Here is a 16,299-nt window from a genome sequence, read left to right as displayed (position 1 = left end):
TCAGGATCTGGCCCTTAAACATTTTTTTGGGGGTGTACCAATGAATTGTAGTTTTGGTATTTAACTTCCTTCCCCCCGGATTATCTGCACTTTTCATGTCATCCTGAGGATCATCCCATTTGGCTCCCTACTTTAAATGCCCTTCAGCCCATCTTAAAGCCCTGTATTTTGGTGGAGGCTGGCTGGGTATTGATCCCTTTGTCCGGATAGCACATATGCCGACTGGAGGGGTTAGGTATGTACCTGAAACAGCTCTCCTTTTTCCCTCCACTTCCATCAGGTTATGTGCATTCTCCACTCAGAGAAGGAACTTGGCTTTAAATGCTGACAGCTGTTTTTTGAAAGGGACAGTTCTCCAAGTTAGCTGAGGTGCTGGGTGGAAGGCATGGTGGTCTTCACCACCAACCATTTAAGGGGTTGTGTGCAGTAGGGTGTGTTTTAAGTTATTTTTTCCCTTAGAATGGTGATAGGGAAAGAAAGAAAGAGAGAGAGAGAGAGAGAGAACTAAAATTCACCTGAATGTGCGTTGTCTCCCACCTGCCCCCAGATCCCTGGGTTGTTTGAAGCAGAATTGTCTTGTTACATTGGCTATTCACCCTAGTCATTCACCTTCACTACTGATCACTTGTGCTCTTGCTCTGTTTCTCTCTCCCTTCCTTCGAACTGGGACAGACCTCTATGCCAGCATGGAGTGCAGGCTTTGCAACCTTCTCAGCCTAAAGTAAGTGCTAGCAGCCGATTCTCACCTTCAGTCAGAGGCTCCCATTGAGCACAGCTGAGAGGCAGCCCTCAGGAAGGCAGGAGCTCTTGCTGCTGCAGCTAAGGTAGTAATCAGAGGAGGTGGGGAGAGGATTACTGAACAGCAGGGAAAGGTGCTGCTGGGTCCCCATCCAAGACCAGTGAGGTTGGCTGGAGAGCCCATTGCCTGGAGTGGCTAGGTAGGATCAGGGACAGCCCCTGGGCAAAATGGGAATGCTGCTACTCTTTATTATCTATATACAGGCTTGGAAGAAGTAGACTTTTATCAGTAAATGTTGGCCAATGTCTATTGCACACAAACCAACGAAAAAGATATTTCCATTGATGAACATCATCACAATTTACAGAGAGGCAAAACAAGAAAAATGCTTCTTGAGAATGTATTAGAGTTTTTGGTTTGAAAGATATTTATTTTATATCTTCTGATGTGATGTTGACAATTTATGTTTAACAGTTATAAAGCTTTAACTTTTTGAATGTGTCTACTCTACTGTCGTTAAATAATTATTGTCTGACTCGCTCCATGATTTCCTGAAATTGGAAATTTAACTCAGGTTATCTTAATCCATGTTAAGTAACTTGGATTAAAATATCAGTGAAGATACAGCAACTTGTCTTTTAACTCGAGTTAGCAGTTCCAGTTCAAGCAAGCCCAGGTTGCCCATAGGGCAGTGATATGTTTTCACTGCTGTTTTATGACAGGTTTCAGAGGGGTAGCGGTGTTAAGTCTGAATCAGTAAAAACAATGAGGTGCCACGAGGACTCCTCGTTGTTTTTACTGCTGTTTTAAAATGTGTTAGCTAATGCAAGTCAAGAACACATCTTTTCCATGTAGACATACAAAAAGAAAGAGCGAGACCTTGCTCCAAAGAGCTCAGTGTGTTTGTGTCATGCTCTCTTAACCCAGGAACCTATCCTTGCAACAAAGCCCGTTGCCAACTCTGTCCACATATCTATTCAAGGGACACCATTCAAGTCACATCAGCCACACTATCAGAGGCTCGTTCACCTGCACATCTACCAATGTGATATATGCCATCATGTGCCAGCAATGCTCCTCTGCCATGTACATTGGCCAAACTGGACAGTCTCTACACAAAAGAATAAATGAACACAAATCAGACGTCAAGAATTATAACATTCAAAAACCAGTCGGAGAACACGTCAGCCTCCCTGGACACTCAATTACAGACCTAAAAGTTGCAATTATTCAACAAAAAAACTTCAAAAACAGACTCCAACAAGAAAGTGCAGAACTGGAATGAATTTGCAAACTGGACACCATTAAATTAGGCTTGAATAAAGACTAGGAGTGGATGAGTCATTACACAAACTAAAAACTATTTCCCCCCTAGTGTTACTCACACCTTCTTGTCAACTGTTTGAAATGGGCCATCCTAATTATCACTACAAAAGTATTTTTTCTCCTGCTGATAATACCCACCTTAATCGATTAGTCTCATTAGAGAGGTATGGCAACCCCCATTTTTTCATGTTCTCTGTGTGTGTGTGTGTGTGTGTGTGTGTGTGTGTGTGTGTGTGTGTGTGTATATATATCTTTCTACTGTATTTTCCACTCCATGCATCTGATGAAGTGGGCTTTAGCCCACGAAAATTTATGCTCTAATAAATTTGTTAGTCTCTAAGGTGCCACAAGTACTCCTCATTCTTTTTAGTGGAGAGGAGATTACTATAGCTCCCAGCTAGGCCACTCAGGAATTAAAGTTCATGGCATGACTGGCCCAGGTCATCTAACTGAGGCTCAGAGTGCAGGGCTAAAAATTGCTGTGTAGACGTTCAGGCTGAAGCCTGGGCTCTGAGACGTTCCCCTCTCGCGGGGTCCCAGAGCTCGTGAAATCTCAACATCTGCACAGCAATTGTACAACCCCACAGCCTGAGCCTGAATCAGATGGTCTGGACCAGCTGTGGTTATTTAATTGATGTGAAGACCCGTAAGGCTTGATCCAAGAGTCATTGAATTCAATGTGAGTCGTCTTTTGCTCAGGGTGTGGAGGTTCCCGCTGTTAGCTCTGGGAGAGCCCTTGGGGTCAGTCCCTGGTGATTGTCCAGTTACAATCCAAAGTTGGAAATGATGCAGCAAATGAGTGTGACTAAGATTAGGTAGGGGGGTTATAGCGAGAGAGAGAACTTCAGTTCTCCTTTTTTGCTTCCTTTTGCCAGGACTGTGGGGTACTGGCCTCTGCAGAATGACAGCTATAAAATTAGATAATCTGTTAATGACTGGTAAATTAACCTCATGTCTTTACAGAGAACAAATATAGTATTTATGTAAAAGTTGTTAAGAGTTTTTCTTTTTAATTAGCAGAAATAGATGCAAAATGAATGATAATTAGGCAGCTGATGAATTCAGTAGTACAATTATGCCTAAAGCTATGCCCCAGTACTTAATGCTGGATGCTCTGAGCAATCAAAGAAGCCTATTTATATAATTTATTTATAAAACAAAGTTACAAATAAGAGTGACACACATACTTCAAGTGCATCAACTTCAGCTGCTGGCAAGATCTTTTTAAAATTGAATATATTAATTAAAAAAAAAATAAAAGGAAAACCCTATGCTATTTGTGAAGAGACCAGTGATTGAATTTTAACTTTAGTAATAGATAACTGTCAGATTTGTAGAAAGGCTTTTATTTAAAACATTGGAAAAGAACAATTGAGCATTAACTAGAAATGAGCTGAGATTTTCCATGATTCAGGAAGCATGAAAATGAATGTTTTTTTCCCCATGCCCTCTTTCTTGTTGTTTTGTTCCTCCTTTGGGGCAGTCTGTGCCAAGAGAGCAGAGGAAATTGTAGAGCCCTGGCTGTCTGCTCTATGAGGCTTTAAGAAAATACAAGCCATTAGAAACAGCTGCCTCACACGCATCCAAGTGGGAAGACTAAACTGATTAGTGTATAAACGCTGGGAGATGGTAGGCAGCGGTGTCAAAGGGGCTATGACAGTCATCAGATTGTGGTTTATTTCAAGCTATTGTTTGAATGATGGATCTCTCCCCGTAGAGGCAGCTTTACGGTTTTGAAGAGGTATAATATAAAACCAGAATGACGGATCCTGCTTTACTATAAGCCACTTCTTGCTTCACTATTTTGTACTACCAACCTTGGTGTTTCATGAACAAGCCTGTTGTCTTTTTACTAAGCATGCATTACAAATTTAAAATGTACTCGTCTTAACAGAGTCGAAATTGGCACTTGCCCATTTAGAAGAATGTATTAGACTGCAATACTAAATCCCTTTGGGAGGAAAATGTAGGGGCATTTCCAACAGCAGCATTCTGACGCTTCCTTTCCAGCATCTGTATGATGAAATTCAGATATAAAGGTTACAACTGATCAGTTTAATTCCCAGAGATGAGTGTAAGGAGGCAAGCGTATAAACAGAGTAGCTTATAATGTCTTGAGGATTTTATGTTCTGTTGGGGTGCCCAATGTGCATAATACACTGCACCCCTGAGTGATGTCAGCAGCAGGAATCAAAACTGGGACCTTTAGGATCTGAAAGCGTGAGTCTTTGCTGTTTGATCTAAAACACGGCTCCTTTCACCAAGGCTGCAGCAGGGTCATCAGCTTGTATATATGGCCCAGCCACCACTAAAGGGAGACAGAGCACCACCCTCAGTGGGTGCGGGTTCCATGCAGCCTGTACTGTACGGTGTGTGGGTCAAAGACAGTTCTATAATGCGGTGTGTGGCAACATCAAGCTATTGCATGCTGGGACTCACACAGTCTTCACAGGACAATTGTGTGTTAAGTGAGATGGGTTTTATACAACCTCCCCCTCCCTCCCCCAAAATAACCACTAGCTCCCTCTCAGCCTCCTGGCTACTTGCTATTTTGGCCCTAACTTGGGCAGTGTTTATGTGGCTGGGTCACTGGTGTTTTAGGTGAGAATTTGTTTATCTAGTGGTGCTGATGAGGAAATAGCCACCACTCCCCACTTTTTAACAATACAGGCTTTCTATCACTGATTGGACTAATCCAAGGGGCATATACCAAGATGTGTCGCACATGCTTCCCGGAAGCAAGATATTGGGTCATCTGGAATTTTGGGATTTCTTCTGCCTGATCATTAAAGGTTGTTATTTTCCATTGTAGAATCACATATGCTTTTCAGACAGCTGGATTTTTGCATTGTCCTTTCCAAAAGAGGAATGGTGGCCGTGTCACAACTTTTCTCCTTGGCACATAGATACCATTTCCATGCAGTGATTGTCAGATGGTGGAGCCTGAAGGCACTCAAAAAGGCATCCAGGGTTGCACTGCTCTGTGGTAAAGTCTTCCCAGCTTATCTTGAGTCAGACTGTTGTCCCAATGGTCTGGAATTGCTTTCAGATGCTACCCAGCTGATGGGTGTTGGAATAACTCCATCTTCAATGCTCTGGGAGGATAAACTTTCAATAGAGGTCTAGTCTACACTGAAAATTAAGGTTGACTTATCTGTGTCAGTCAGGTGTAAAAAATCCACGTCCAAGAGCAAAGTAGCTATGCCAACCTAACCCCCAGTGTAGCCACAGATAGGTCACTGGAAGAATGCTTCCATTGACCTAGCTGCTGTCACTTGAGAAGGTGGTGCTCCTATACTGATAGAAAACCCCTTTCGTCGCTTTAGGCTGTGTCTTCGCTACACTATGGAGCTATGCTGCCTTAGTGTAGACAAACCCAGCATGCAGTTGCAGAGAATTAGAATGATAGCTTGTTATTAACACTCTTTTACAAGACAGAAAATGAAGAGCATAGGCAAGATTAAAATACAAAGGGGATATACTGTCATATCACAAATTTGATCTAGAAACCATTTGTTTGTTGGGAAGATTTGTAGCAGAGGGAAAAAAGCTATAAGCTTTTATAAAATTTGTAACCCCCATTTCTAAGGAACTTACTCTGATTTTTGCATTAGGGGTCAGAAATGCTGGAGCTGAGGGACCATTGAATGACTGAGGGAGTGGGATGGTTTGGTGATTAGGGCATGGGATTGGGACATAGGATGACTAGGTTTGATTGCTGGCTTTATCACTGACCTTGGGATCATTTCTCCTTTTTGTGCCCTTTCACCATTTCTCTTGTCCATTCAGATTGTGAGTTGTTAACTCTAGGGACTGCCCACTGTTACAAGTATATATAGTGCCTAGCACAATCAGGGCCTCTAGGCATTACTGCCGTACAAATAATAATTGTTGTTCCCATCATTTGTACTCTATGGGAGCACTTGAAATCTCTTGCTTTGTCCCTTCCTTTCTTCCACATCTCCTGAGGGTAAGAACCCTTCACCAGCCATCCTGGTGGGTCAATTTAAAATTTCCCATATTCTGGTCATGCGCTATTTTTTTAAATGAGGTCCTGGAATGGCCCCTCCATATTTACTCAGTGGAAAAGTGCATTTGAAAGACAAAGAATTTGATTTAAAAGCTGTTGGCAACCAGCTGCAATAGGAGTATTTATCTCTGGTGTCTAAGTCAAACATTATGAGTTGTCTGAAATGAGACAAGTAAGAAACCAGTTCTCCTGTTCCGGCTACACTGGGCAGCTGTAAAGGTGATGACACTGGCTACTAGTTAGTGAGGATAAGAGAATATTGATTTCTGGCAAACACATTACAGCGTAAGGCAAACATTCATAAAGGCTGTGGAGAGAGCCAAGTAATATTCAGCAGTGGAAATAAAAAATAAAATTGATTTAACATATTTTCTTAAAACAATGCTCCCTCCCTTCATTCTTCCCTGCTGTTGAGGCTCCATCTAGGAAACCTGCAAAAGAGCTGAAAGTGCTAGCTGTTCTAATTGCTTGGAATTTTGGCAGACTGGAAGGGATGCCACTCATGTTTGCCTGCCTGGACATTTATAACTTGCAGCTGTGCGGTCCAGGACTCAGCTCAGTGTGGTAAACCAGTCTGGCCCTTGGAAAGCAACGTTCCTTCTCCTCATTTCCCCCTCCCCTCGCCACCACCTCTCACCGCACATGTAGTCTCCTCCATCCCAGTTGGTAAAGCAGTAAGAGAGGCTTTGCTTGACTCTGGCTAGGATTTTCTTTGACATTTTTAAAAGTACTTTGCAGATGTTTGTTAATTATTCCTCTCAATGTCCTGATGTGGTAAGGATTGTCACTCTCATTTTATATAGGGGAAGACTGAGGCAGAAAGGTTGATTGACTTGGTCACGTCTACTGAAGAACTAGGACTTTGAGATAGGGAACTCCTAGCTTCCACCCCATACTCGTTTTGATATGCCTCAATGTCTTTTTCTTTTAATTCTAATGCAAACAGTGATAGCATGGCCGATTAAAATGAGGATCTCTGCTGGTGTAACTTTCTGGTTTGCTTCACTCGTAAATTGAAATGAGGGTGTTTCCTCTGACCTCCAGTGGAGATTAAGATCAATGTTAGTTGTTGTGCATCTCCTGATTTTATGGATGTTTGCATTTTGTAAAGGTTTTTAAAGCAGATATGTGCTTGATTCAGTAGAGGACGCTTTTTTGTTCTGTCACCCAGAATTCAGGTGTGGCAGGATTTGGGTTTTGCCTTTGGGAGAGAGGGCAAAGATGCAAAACTCAAATTCTGAAATACCTCCACATAGGAACATCCAAAGTTTAGGGAGCAGTAGAGTTTGGGCAATGGGTGTAGGCCTATTTCTTCTTTAAAATACTCCCAAACCACTGACTCTCCTGGTCCCGCCTCCTGCTTGGCTTTTTCATCACACAGCTAAAATATTTGTGAACGTTCTAGGTAATAGGAAAGGGAAATTGTCATCCTCCTCTTCTGTGGATCAGTTCATCAGAGAGCAACCCTCTTCTGGCCTATCTCCCCTTCTAATTACCAACCTCCTGCTTCTCTGGTTGTGTTGTCAATCAGTTGTGATTCATGAGAGAGTGGCCTTCAGACCATAGATGGAGAATCCAGGCTTCAATTAATGAAAAGCCTTCTCTCCCCCGCCGTTCAACTGGAAGGCATTAGACGCTATATCCTCTGTCTTGATTTCAATAGTCTGTGTACAAGCATGCAGCATTGTTAGTCAGGGCTTTGTGGACTATTTCTAGTTTTAGGGGAAACTATATGATTTCTATGTCACCACACTAGCCAGGTGCAACATCATTTTGTGACCTTTAGTCCTGTTCTCTGCTTCTTTTTCTCCCCATAACTAGTAATTATTAAGCTCAATGTTGAATGGATCTAATTTCGTCTGGTTTGGTGCATAAAAAAGGTTTTCTACATAAATGTAGAAAAATATAAGTGACCTGGGTTTGCATGAATTGGTTAAAACATTGTATGACCGACAGTGCTCCCCATTAAAATCTGTGCAATTGCTGTTTGCAGGTAATTAACATTACAGTGGTATTCCTTATACCAAGTACAGGAAATACTCTAGTAGCATCAATCTTGTGTGACAAAGTTCCTCCTCTATCTTGGTGGGTCCTGCGCTTATTGGCGGATTTTCTTGCCTCAGAGATTCACCACGTGGGTTGGGGAACAGCCCAGAGAACTTCCCCTCTGGGAGAACCCACAGTCCAGGTCAATTGGGAGGTTTGGGGGGAACCCGGGCCCGCCCTCTACTCCGGGTTCCAGCCCAGGGCCCTGTGGACTGCAGCTGTCTATAGTGCCTCCTGTAACAGCTGCATGACAGCTACAACTCCCTGGGCTACTTCCCCATGGCCTCCTCCAAACATCTTCCTTATTCTCACCACAGGACCTTCCTCCTGGTGTCTGATAACGCTTGTGCTCCTCAGTCCTCCAGCAGCACACCCTCTCACTCTCAGCTCCTTGCACCTCTTGCTCCCAGCTCCTCACACTCCCACCACAAACTGAAGTGAGCTCCTTTTTAAAACCCAGGTGACTTAATTAGCCTGCCTTAATTGATTCTAGCAGCTTCTTCGTAATTGGCTCCAGGTGTCCTAATTAGCCTGCCTGCCTTAACTGGTTCTAGCAGGTTCCTGATTACTCTAGTACAGCCCCTGCTCTGGTCATTCAGGGAACAGAAAACTACTCATCCAGTGACCAGTATATTTGCCCTCTACCAGACTCCTGTACCCCACTGGTCTGGGTCTGTCACACTTGTGAAAAGTAAAACGGTACAGATTTTAATGGAGATCTGTATATGAAATCAACGTTAAATATTATTAGACTGTGTAGAAGACGTTTTGAATTAACTAACATGCACTAATTTCATACACATGATTTCTAAGGATTGCTGAGTTTAAACTATTTCCTGTAAGCTTTTCGGGGGGAGAGTAAATTTAAAAGCAGCCTTTGCCACATCACTCAGTGATTTTTTATTTTGCAAGTCTTGTGTAAAGTGGAAATACAGATGTGTGTGCACACACGTGTGTGTGAGCAGACTCTCAGTAAGGAATCTACTAACTAATTCATATCTAGTAAAGAACTTAACAGCAGGTCAAAGTGCAGTGCTGGAAGCGGCTGCTGCAACCAATGCTATGTGAGATAATTCTGAAGCTGGGTTGGTGATTGGGGGAGGGGGGAAAGGGGAGGAGAGAGACACAGACAGCAAGGGCTTTGTATATTCAACTAAAAATACTGGCCTTTCCCTGTCATAGTGACTATCATCTTCACAGGCAAGATATTACTTTGTTTTTCTTAAACAAAACCTGGCAAGCTGGATAAATTAAAGTTTCTTTCAATTCATGCAAAAGTGCTTGCTGCACAATGAGTTGCTCAATGAAAACATAGATTATCTGCATAAGAAGATGAAGTGTAATCTATTCCCAAACAGATCTCTCGCCTCTGAGAGTACAATTCTAGCTTTTTCTCTCACTTTTCTCAAGCAAAGACTTAGATTTTTCACACAAAGTAAAAAAATGCTTTTCCTCTTAATTTTTTTTCCAGAGAGAGTGCGAGCAATTTGCTCTACGAGATCCACTTGTCGTCAAATTACACGTCTTGCCAGCAGTGTCCGACGAATGACTTGAAACAGACATATAGTTTATTCCTAAGTGCTGAACAGTGCAAAGGTAAAACTTTCTCTTTTTAAAGAAGTTACAAAAGTGCCTGGGTTATGTTTCCACATCCATTTTGATTCCTCATCTAAGTAGCTCACTTGCACACAGGAGAGTGTGGACGCTACGTTTTGTCTCTGGCTGCAATAGTGCTCAGATTTAGTATAAAAAGGAAAAGAAAAGCACTTGGGATTTTGAGAGTTCAGGGACACCACACTTGGTACTTGCCAATTTTCTGGAAGCAATGTTTACGTCAAATACCTTTTGTTCTTTTGTCATTATTGACACGTGGCGGGAACTCTCTAATCTGCTCTGCCACTGATCAGACCTACCTTTACGCAAAGTCTGTCTAGGATTTCGGATTTCTGCTAAATATCTATTCCTTTGGATTGAAGAGGAAACTCTTATGTTGTTGCTAGCTGTGGCTGGGTGCGAGCTGGTCCTGATTTTGATATTAGTACATACACAGAGTTAGTTTCAAGTTAATGCTTGTACAGAGCCTTGAAAATATGAGGTGCTATTTTAAGTGCCAAGCAGTAGTAATGTGAACTGTGATATGAGCACCAGCAAGATAGAGAGGGAGTGGATTGGCTCAGATACTAATGAGGTGCCTGGCCCTGCAAGGTACTGAACAATGCCTGTGTGACCTGACCGCTGCTCTGGAAGTCAATGGATGTTGAAAGCACATGGCACCTTGCAGGAGGTACTCAGCACTTGGCAGAGGTGAGCCCTAAAGGAGGGAAGCAGTGATGTTCAGCCTGAATAATAGCACAGGACGGGGAATTAGGTGACTTGTATTTTATTCCAGGCTATCCTACCAATTAACTCCACGACCTTCAGCAAGTTGTTTAACTGCTTTGTGGATCAGTTTCCCACCTAATAAAATGGGAGCTGTGACTGTTCTTGGGGCAGCCAGGACTGTGGGTCACCTTGTTACTCCCTTCCCCCAGCATGAGGGAGTCTTGCCTGTGTCTGGCTGGATGTCAGATCCCTGACACCACCAGCCCTTTCAGCTGCTCACGCACTCTCCTCTGGGCTATGCCAGCCCTACCTTCGCCTTGCAGGTTAACAATAGGAGCACCCCCACCCCCAAGTGCCTTTGAATCATCCCCTTGTGCTATCTAGCCCCTGACACTGGTTACTCACAGAGATCCCAGATCCTCTGCTCCCCGAGGTGCAGCATACCCAAGTTTACTGGTTTTACCTCAGACCACCACTCCTGTGAACCAGAGTGCCTGTGAGCACTTATTTATAAAACAAAAGTCAGTTTATTTAAGAAACAACAAAGATTTAACTAGAAACAAGAGAGAGTGATGGAAACAAATGGTTACAATACAAAACAAAATCATAAAAGGCGAACCTGCGTATACTTTATTAATAGTTACCTTTCCTATCTAATAAAGTAGGTTTTCCCTATCAAGTTCAGTCTGTTACAGAGCTGGCTGGTTTCTCAAGAACTAGGATCCAATTTTTCATGAGAACACCTTGCTCCTCAAGATGTCTCCTCCGTGAAAGGATTCAGCGGGCTTCTTCTTCCTCTGTGTTATACTGAAAACAGCCTTATGTTTCCATTCACAGAGGGCGAACCCATCTTGCAAAGTTCCTTTTTACCTTCAGTTGCTTCAAAGTCCCTAAAGCATACTTTATATCGAAAGACATTATTCCTTAAATATTATTCATACAGACATCTCACCATGATTATGAATCTTGACAAGTTACGAGCTTTCTGTAGATACCTTACATGTTACCCTTTATGAATAAATATCCTGAAAGACGTATGTCTGCTGTCATGAGTTTGTCAGGTCTGGGGTGAAAGTTGTTTGTAAAGAACAGGGGACTCTTTTCCAAGGGGTTTTGGTGTCACAGGAGTCTGGTGCTTCGCCACATTGGCTGATCCAGGTACCACGTCCCCCCCCCCCCCCCCAGCTCCTCCCATGGTAGACCTGCCATTAGCTAAAAGCTGGGTAATGATCGAGCAGGTTAAAGATATCAAGCAATATGTTAATCATGATGGGAGCCCTGATGAAGAGCCAAGGGCATCTACCAATAACCATCAGAAACGTCATCCTCTGAGAGTTAGAGATTGCCCTGTGTGCCATCACTTGCATGCTCTCATGTCTGTTTTTCCCCTCTCTGTGCATAGGTCACATCCGCTGTAATGGGAATTGCGTGATCGCATCCCACTGGTAAATTACGATAATAGGTGCTAATGAAAGAGCAAGATTTCAGACAAAGCTCTCCCCGGTCTGCCCTCCCCCGCGCCCCCAACCACACACCTCACATATAAAATGAATGGGGCGGAAAGCGTGATATTCTGTTGTGTTCATATCAGAACTCAGGAGTAAGTTTGGGGCTCACGGTATGTCCACGCTGCAATTAAAAACCCGAGGCTGGGCCGTGCCAGCTGAATTGGGCTTTTGGGGCTTGGGCTAAGAGGATGTTTAATTGCATTGTAGAGATTGGGGCTGGAGCCCAGGCTCTAGGACCCTGCGAGGTGGGAGGGTCCCAGAGCTCGGCCCTGGTCCAAAGGGCTACACCGCAATTAAAGAGCCCTCGAGCCAGAGCCCCACAAGCCCGAGTCAGCTGGCATGGCCCAGCCACCTGTGTCTAATTGCCACGTAGACCTGCCTTTAGTTCAGATCCAAAATGAACCTCTAGCAAACCTTATTTATCAGAGTGGTCTCATTAACACACGGGATTACTACTCGGGAGAGGGTGTCAGGATCTTGCCATTCATGCTCTTTCTTTCATTTTCTTGAGGAGCTAGTATTTTTCTCAGTGCTCCAACTTCTCTTAATCGTTTTCATGTAGGAGGGAATTTAGGTACAATCAATACTTTTAAATGTTATGGTTGAATGTAATTCAAAGGTAGGGATTTCATAGCTGGAGGTATATTGGTTTGTCTAGCTTGCAGTTTTTTAAACTTAATTTTCCCTGACAATTTGCCTAACTCTCTCCAAAAGAGGAAAAATCCCCAAAGCCTACACCAGATTGTCTGCTTATTAATATGTTGATATTGTAGTAAAGCAAATATTTCATGCTCTTTGTTTAGGCTGGCTAGATTTTAGCTAGTGATTTGTATTGATTAATTACAGTCAGGATTTTAGAAGCACGTTGTTTTGAGTTAGGAATCTATGGAAAAAGCATTCTGAAATGGGGAACAAATGTGCAGTAGTAATAAGGAGAAAAAATGAGGGCAATTAGTGTAAGCCATTGGAAGAGTTATGCTAGTACTAAGATGTATTTTCAGTATTTAGAATTATACATTTTAATTTTTTTAAAGGAAACATTTTCTACACGTCAGAGCAGGAGGCTTGGGGTCAGGATGGCAGGGTTCTGTTGGGAGCCCCCCACTCTGTGTACTAGGCACTATACAGACATAGTAAGAGACAGTCCCTGTTCCAAAAGACTCACAGTCCAAATAGACAAGTCACACAAAAGCTGGGAGTAGAAGCAGGAGCAGAGAGATGCATTGATTTGACCAAGGTCACATAGCTGGTCAGTGACAGACCCAAGAATGCACCATTGGTCTCCTTTTCCTCACTCCAATGTTTAACCACTAGACCAGTGTTCCAGCATTTCTTATTGGAGCATTCCTTTTCCATGCCCTGAGGAGCTGGACTGCATCCAGCATGAGGGCAGCACTCCTTTCTGATCTTGTTTTCATTGTCATGTATTTAATTAAACCTTTATATTTGCCATAAATGTACACAACACTTTATAGAACATAGGAAAGACACATGGGCCGCACCTTAAAGAGATTATAGTCTAAGACATGGAATGAGGGGGCAGAGGCTGGAAAACAATGAGCTAAAATAAAGCACCATTGTACATAAAATCCTGGAAGCCTACTCTACGGTTGCCTGGTAAAATTATAATGAACGCACAGGGACAAAATCTGCTTGCCCACCCAAGGTGGGGGAACATGATGATTATGTAAATGACTAATTATGTATTACTAAACAAATAGAATTTTGCAAGGCTCCTCTATGGAGAGATCACCATATAAATGTAAATTGGTAAGAGAGGTAGTGTCTTCTAATGGATAGAGTGCTGGACATCGGCTTTGGGTTCTAGTGCCAGCTCCTGCCACTGGTTTGCTGGGTAAACTTGGGCGAGACACTTTTTTGTCTGTGGCACGGTTGCCCTAGCCATAAGATGGAAAAAATGATACAGATCTCCTTGGTAAACCACTGAGAGATCTAGGGATGAAAACCATTTATTATTATTTATGTATGTATTGTGTAAAGGGTGCTTAATCAGGATTTGAGGAGTATTTTTGAAAACAATCAATCTTCTTCTTACTACCAACCCTCCTTGGCTCATGTGTGGTCTTGTGGTTATAAAATATGTGGGAGGATTTTAGCCAGCATAAGACTTCCCTGTGCCTCAGTTGTAAAATTGGGTAACAGCAGGGGCCTCCCTGACCAGAGCAGATGCTGCACATGAACAGCGTTCTCCTGGGTATAAATATATCACAGTATAAAAGGAAAAGCACTGAGAGCAGCATGCTTTCTGGTGTGTTGATCCTCTTCTTGGAACTGATGGTGATGATTCCTTTCTCCTGAGATCATCATTCCAGAGTGAGTCTAGGGACAATACCTACCCGCAGCCAATTGGAGAAATCAGCTCTCGGAGTAACAAGTAAACGTTCCAGGATTATCTGCTTACCAAGACATAGATTCTTGTTAGGTTTATTGCACCACTTGTTTTACTTCTCACCTGACCTTTATTATAGCTTGTTTGTTTTATTTTTTCCTCCAAAAGGAGCTCATTTTATGACTGTGAAATGGAGAAATAACAGAGAAGTTAATTTGAGTAAATCTCAGCTGGGTGAAAAATCCTTAATTTATTCCATCCCACATAAAAACCATTGTGTAATAAACAGGTTATTGTGTGCAAAGATTTTCAAGAAACATTACCCAGGGCAAAGCAGCAACATATAACCTGGCCACTTGAGTCACTAATGTTTATACAATTTTTCAAATAGTTCCATGCACGCTCCTTCCCGGTGTCAGGGAGACGAAACCTAGGCGGATTTTCCTATCTAATCTATCTTTTTCTAAGGTTGCCCATCACCATGGTATGAAAGTAAGTTTTCTGCTCCAGAAAACATCTTTGGATGTGACATTGGTCCGTCCAAAACATGTGTTACTTACATACTTTGTGGAGTTTTTAATGAACGTGTACCTAGTTTTTTTTATCTTTCAGAAATCCAAATAAAAGATGGAAATTCTAGGGTTCCGGCCACCACATGGTTGGTTGGTTTGTTTTTCTGAAATGTTGCTCCTCTTCCTCATCTATCCTATAGAATTCTCCTCGATGAGAGAAAGGCACTTTAATTGCTACTGAAAAGCTGTTGCAATTCTGTGGAGAGTGTAAGTCACTAAGGGGGAGATTTTCAAAGGCACAGGTAGGCTTTAGGCCCCTGGCTGCCATAGATTTTCAGTGGGAATTTGGTGCCTTTGTGCCTTTTGAAAATACTCCCCTATATATCTTTTGTCCAGTGGCAAAATCAGTAGCAGTACAAGTACTTCATGACATACTATGCTGAGCATTGGTTCATAGCTTTTATGCTCAACTTTCTCAGCCAGTGCCCACCAATTTCCATTCAGTTACCACCCACAAATGAGCTTGGACTATTCCATACCTTGCTTGTGAGCATCCCGTGTGCCATTGTGGGGAAGAGCATAAACAGCTGAACTGGGAGATGGCGCTGGGGTGACCTAGCACAGAAGCAGATCATTAAGGTGGGGGTGGGGGAAGCATAGAGCACTAATCAGAAGAAGCTGAAGTATCTGTGTAATAATGATTGGAAACCTCTTGTCTAGAGCTTCTCTTTTCAGTGCCATCAGTTTTATGATTGAAGCACTCTCAGTAGTTACTGGGCCTTTCCCCAAACATCCCTTCTCCAGACAATATTTTTTTATTTCGCCATAGGCCCTTTTAGAATAAAACATAACTTTGCACTGCTTTAAGCTAGTAATTTTTCAGTGGGCAAGAGCAGGAAAGGCTGAGAGGACTGTTCTGTACAGAGTACACACGGATGGCAAGAACCACAAGTTAGTTTAGGCTCCACATCATATTTAGCAGAATTGCTTTGAGTTGGTGGGGAGGTTGGGGAGTAGTTGTCGGAGTGGTCTTCTGAAGTGTCACCTCCTAGAACAGAGGTCCCCAAAGTGTGGGGTGCGCCCCCTTGCTTCCGCATCTGGCCCCACCCCCAGTCTTGGCATGGCTCCATGACTACTGCGCTAGCCCGTAGCCTTGCCTCTGGCCATGGCCCTGCTCCCGGCCCCAGACCCACCCCCAACTTCAGCCCCTTACCCCCATCCGCCTCCTGAGCTGTGGCCCTGCTGGCTCCGGGGGGACACAGATACGGGTAAGAGGGGTGCGATCCTCTAAGGTTTGGGGACCGCTGTCCTAGAGGAACAAGAATCAGTCTGTAGTTATTGGTTTATTACCACTTCCTAAAGTGCACATGTCCTATTAATGAATGTGTCATGTGCTTTCCTGTAGGACACGATATAATTGTAATAACCAGTGGGTCTAGAGTGCATTAAGGTCTGGGAAAAGGAGG

General features: G+C 43.1%; 1 protein-coding gene across 11 annotated transcripts in view; it reads left to right on the top strand.

The window, feature by feature from the left end:
* LOC113406875 (zinc finger MIZ domain-containing protein 1) overlaps positions 1–16,299 on the top strand; it is a 500,854-nt gene that overhangs the window by 107,776 nt on the left and 376,779 nt on the right. For 10 of the 11 annotated variants that reach the window (XM_026653693.1, XM_026653703.1, XM_026653695.1 and 7 more), the window contains exon 3: positions 9,613–9,737. The exons of the other annotated variant lie outside the window; for it this stretch is intronic. The gene's annotated coding sequence lies outside the window, so the exon portion shown is untranslated. The remainder of the gene's footprint in view (positions 1–9,612; positions 9,738–16,299) is intronic. 11 annotated transcript variants of the gene reach the window in all.

This window comes from Terrapene carolina, unplaced genomic scaffold, assembly GCF_002925995.2.
Source record: "Terrapene carolina triunguis isolate 2854851 unplaced genomic scaffold, T_m_triunguis-2.0 Scaffold147, whole genome shotgun sequence".
Taxonomy (NCBI): Eukaryota; Metazoa; Chordata; order Testudines; family Emydidae; genus Terrapene; species Terrapene triunguis.
This window is presented reverse-complemented; position numbering and strand designations above follow the sequence as displayed.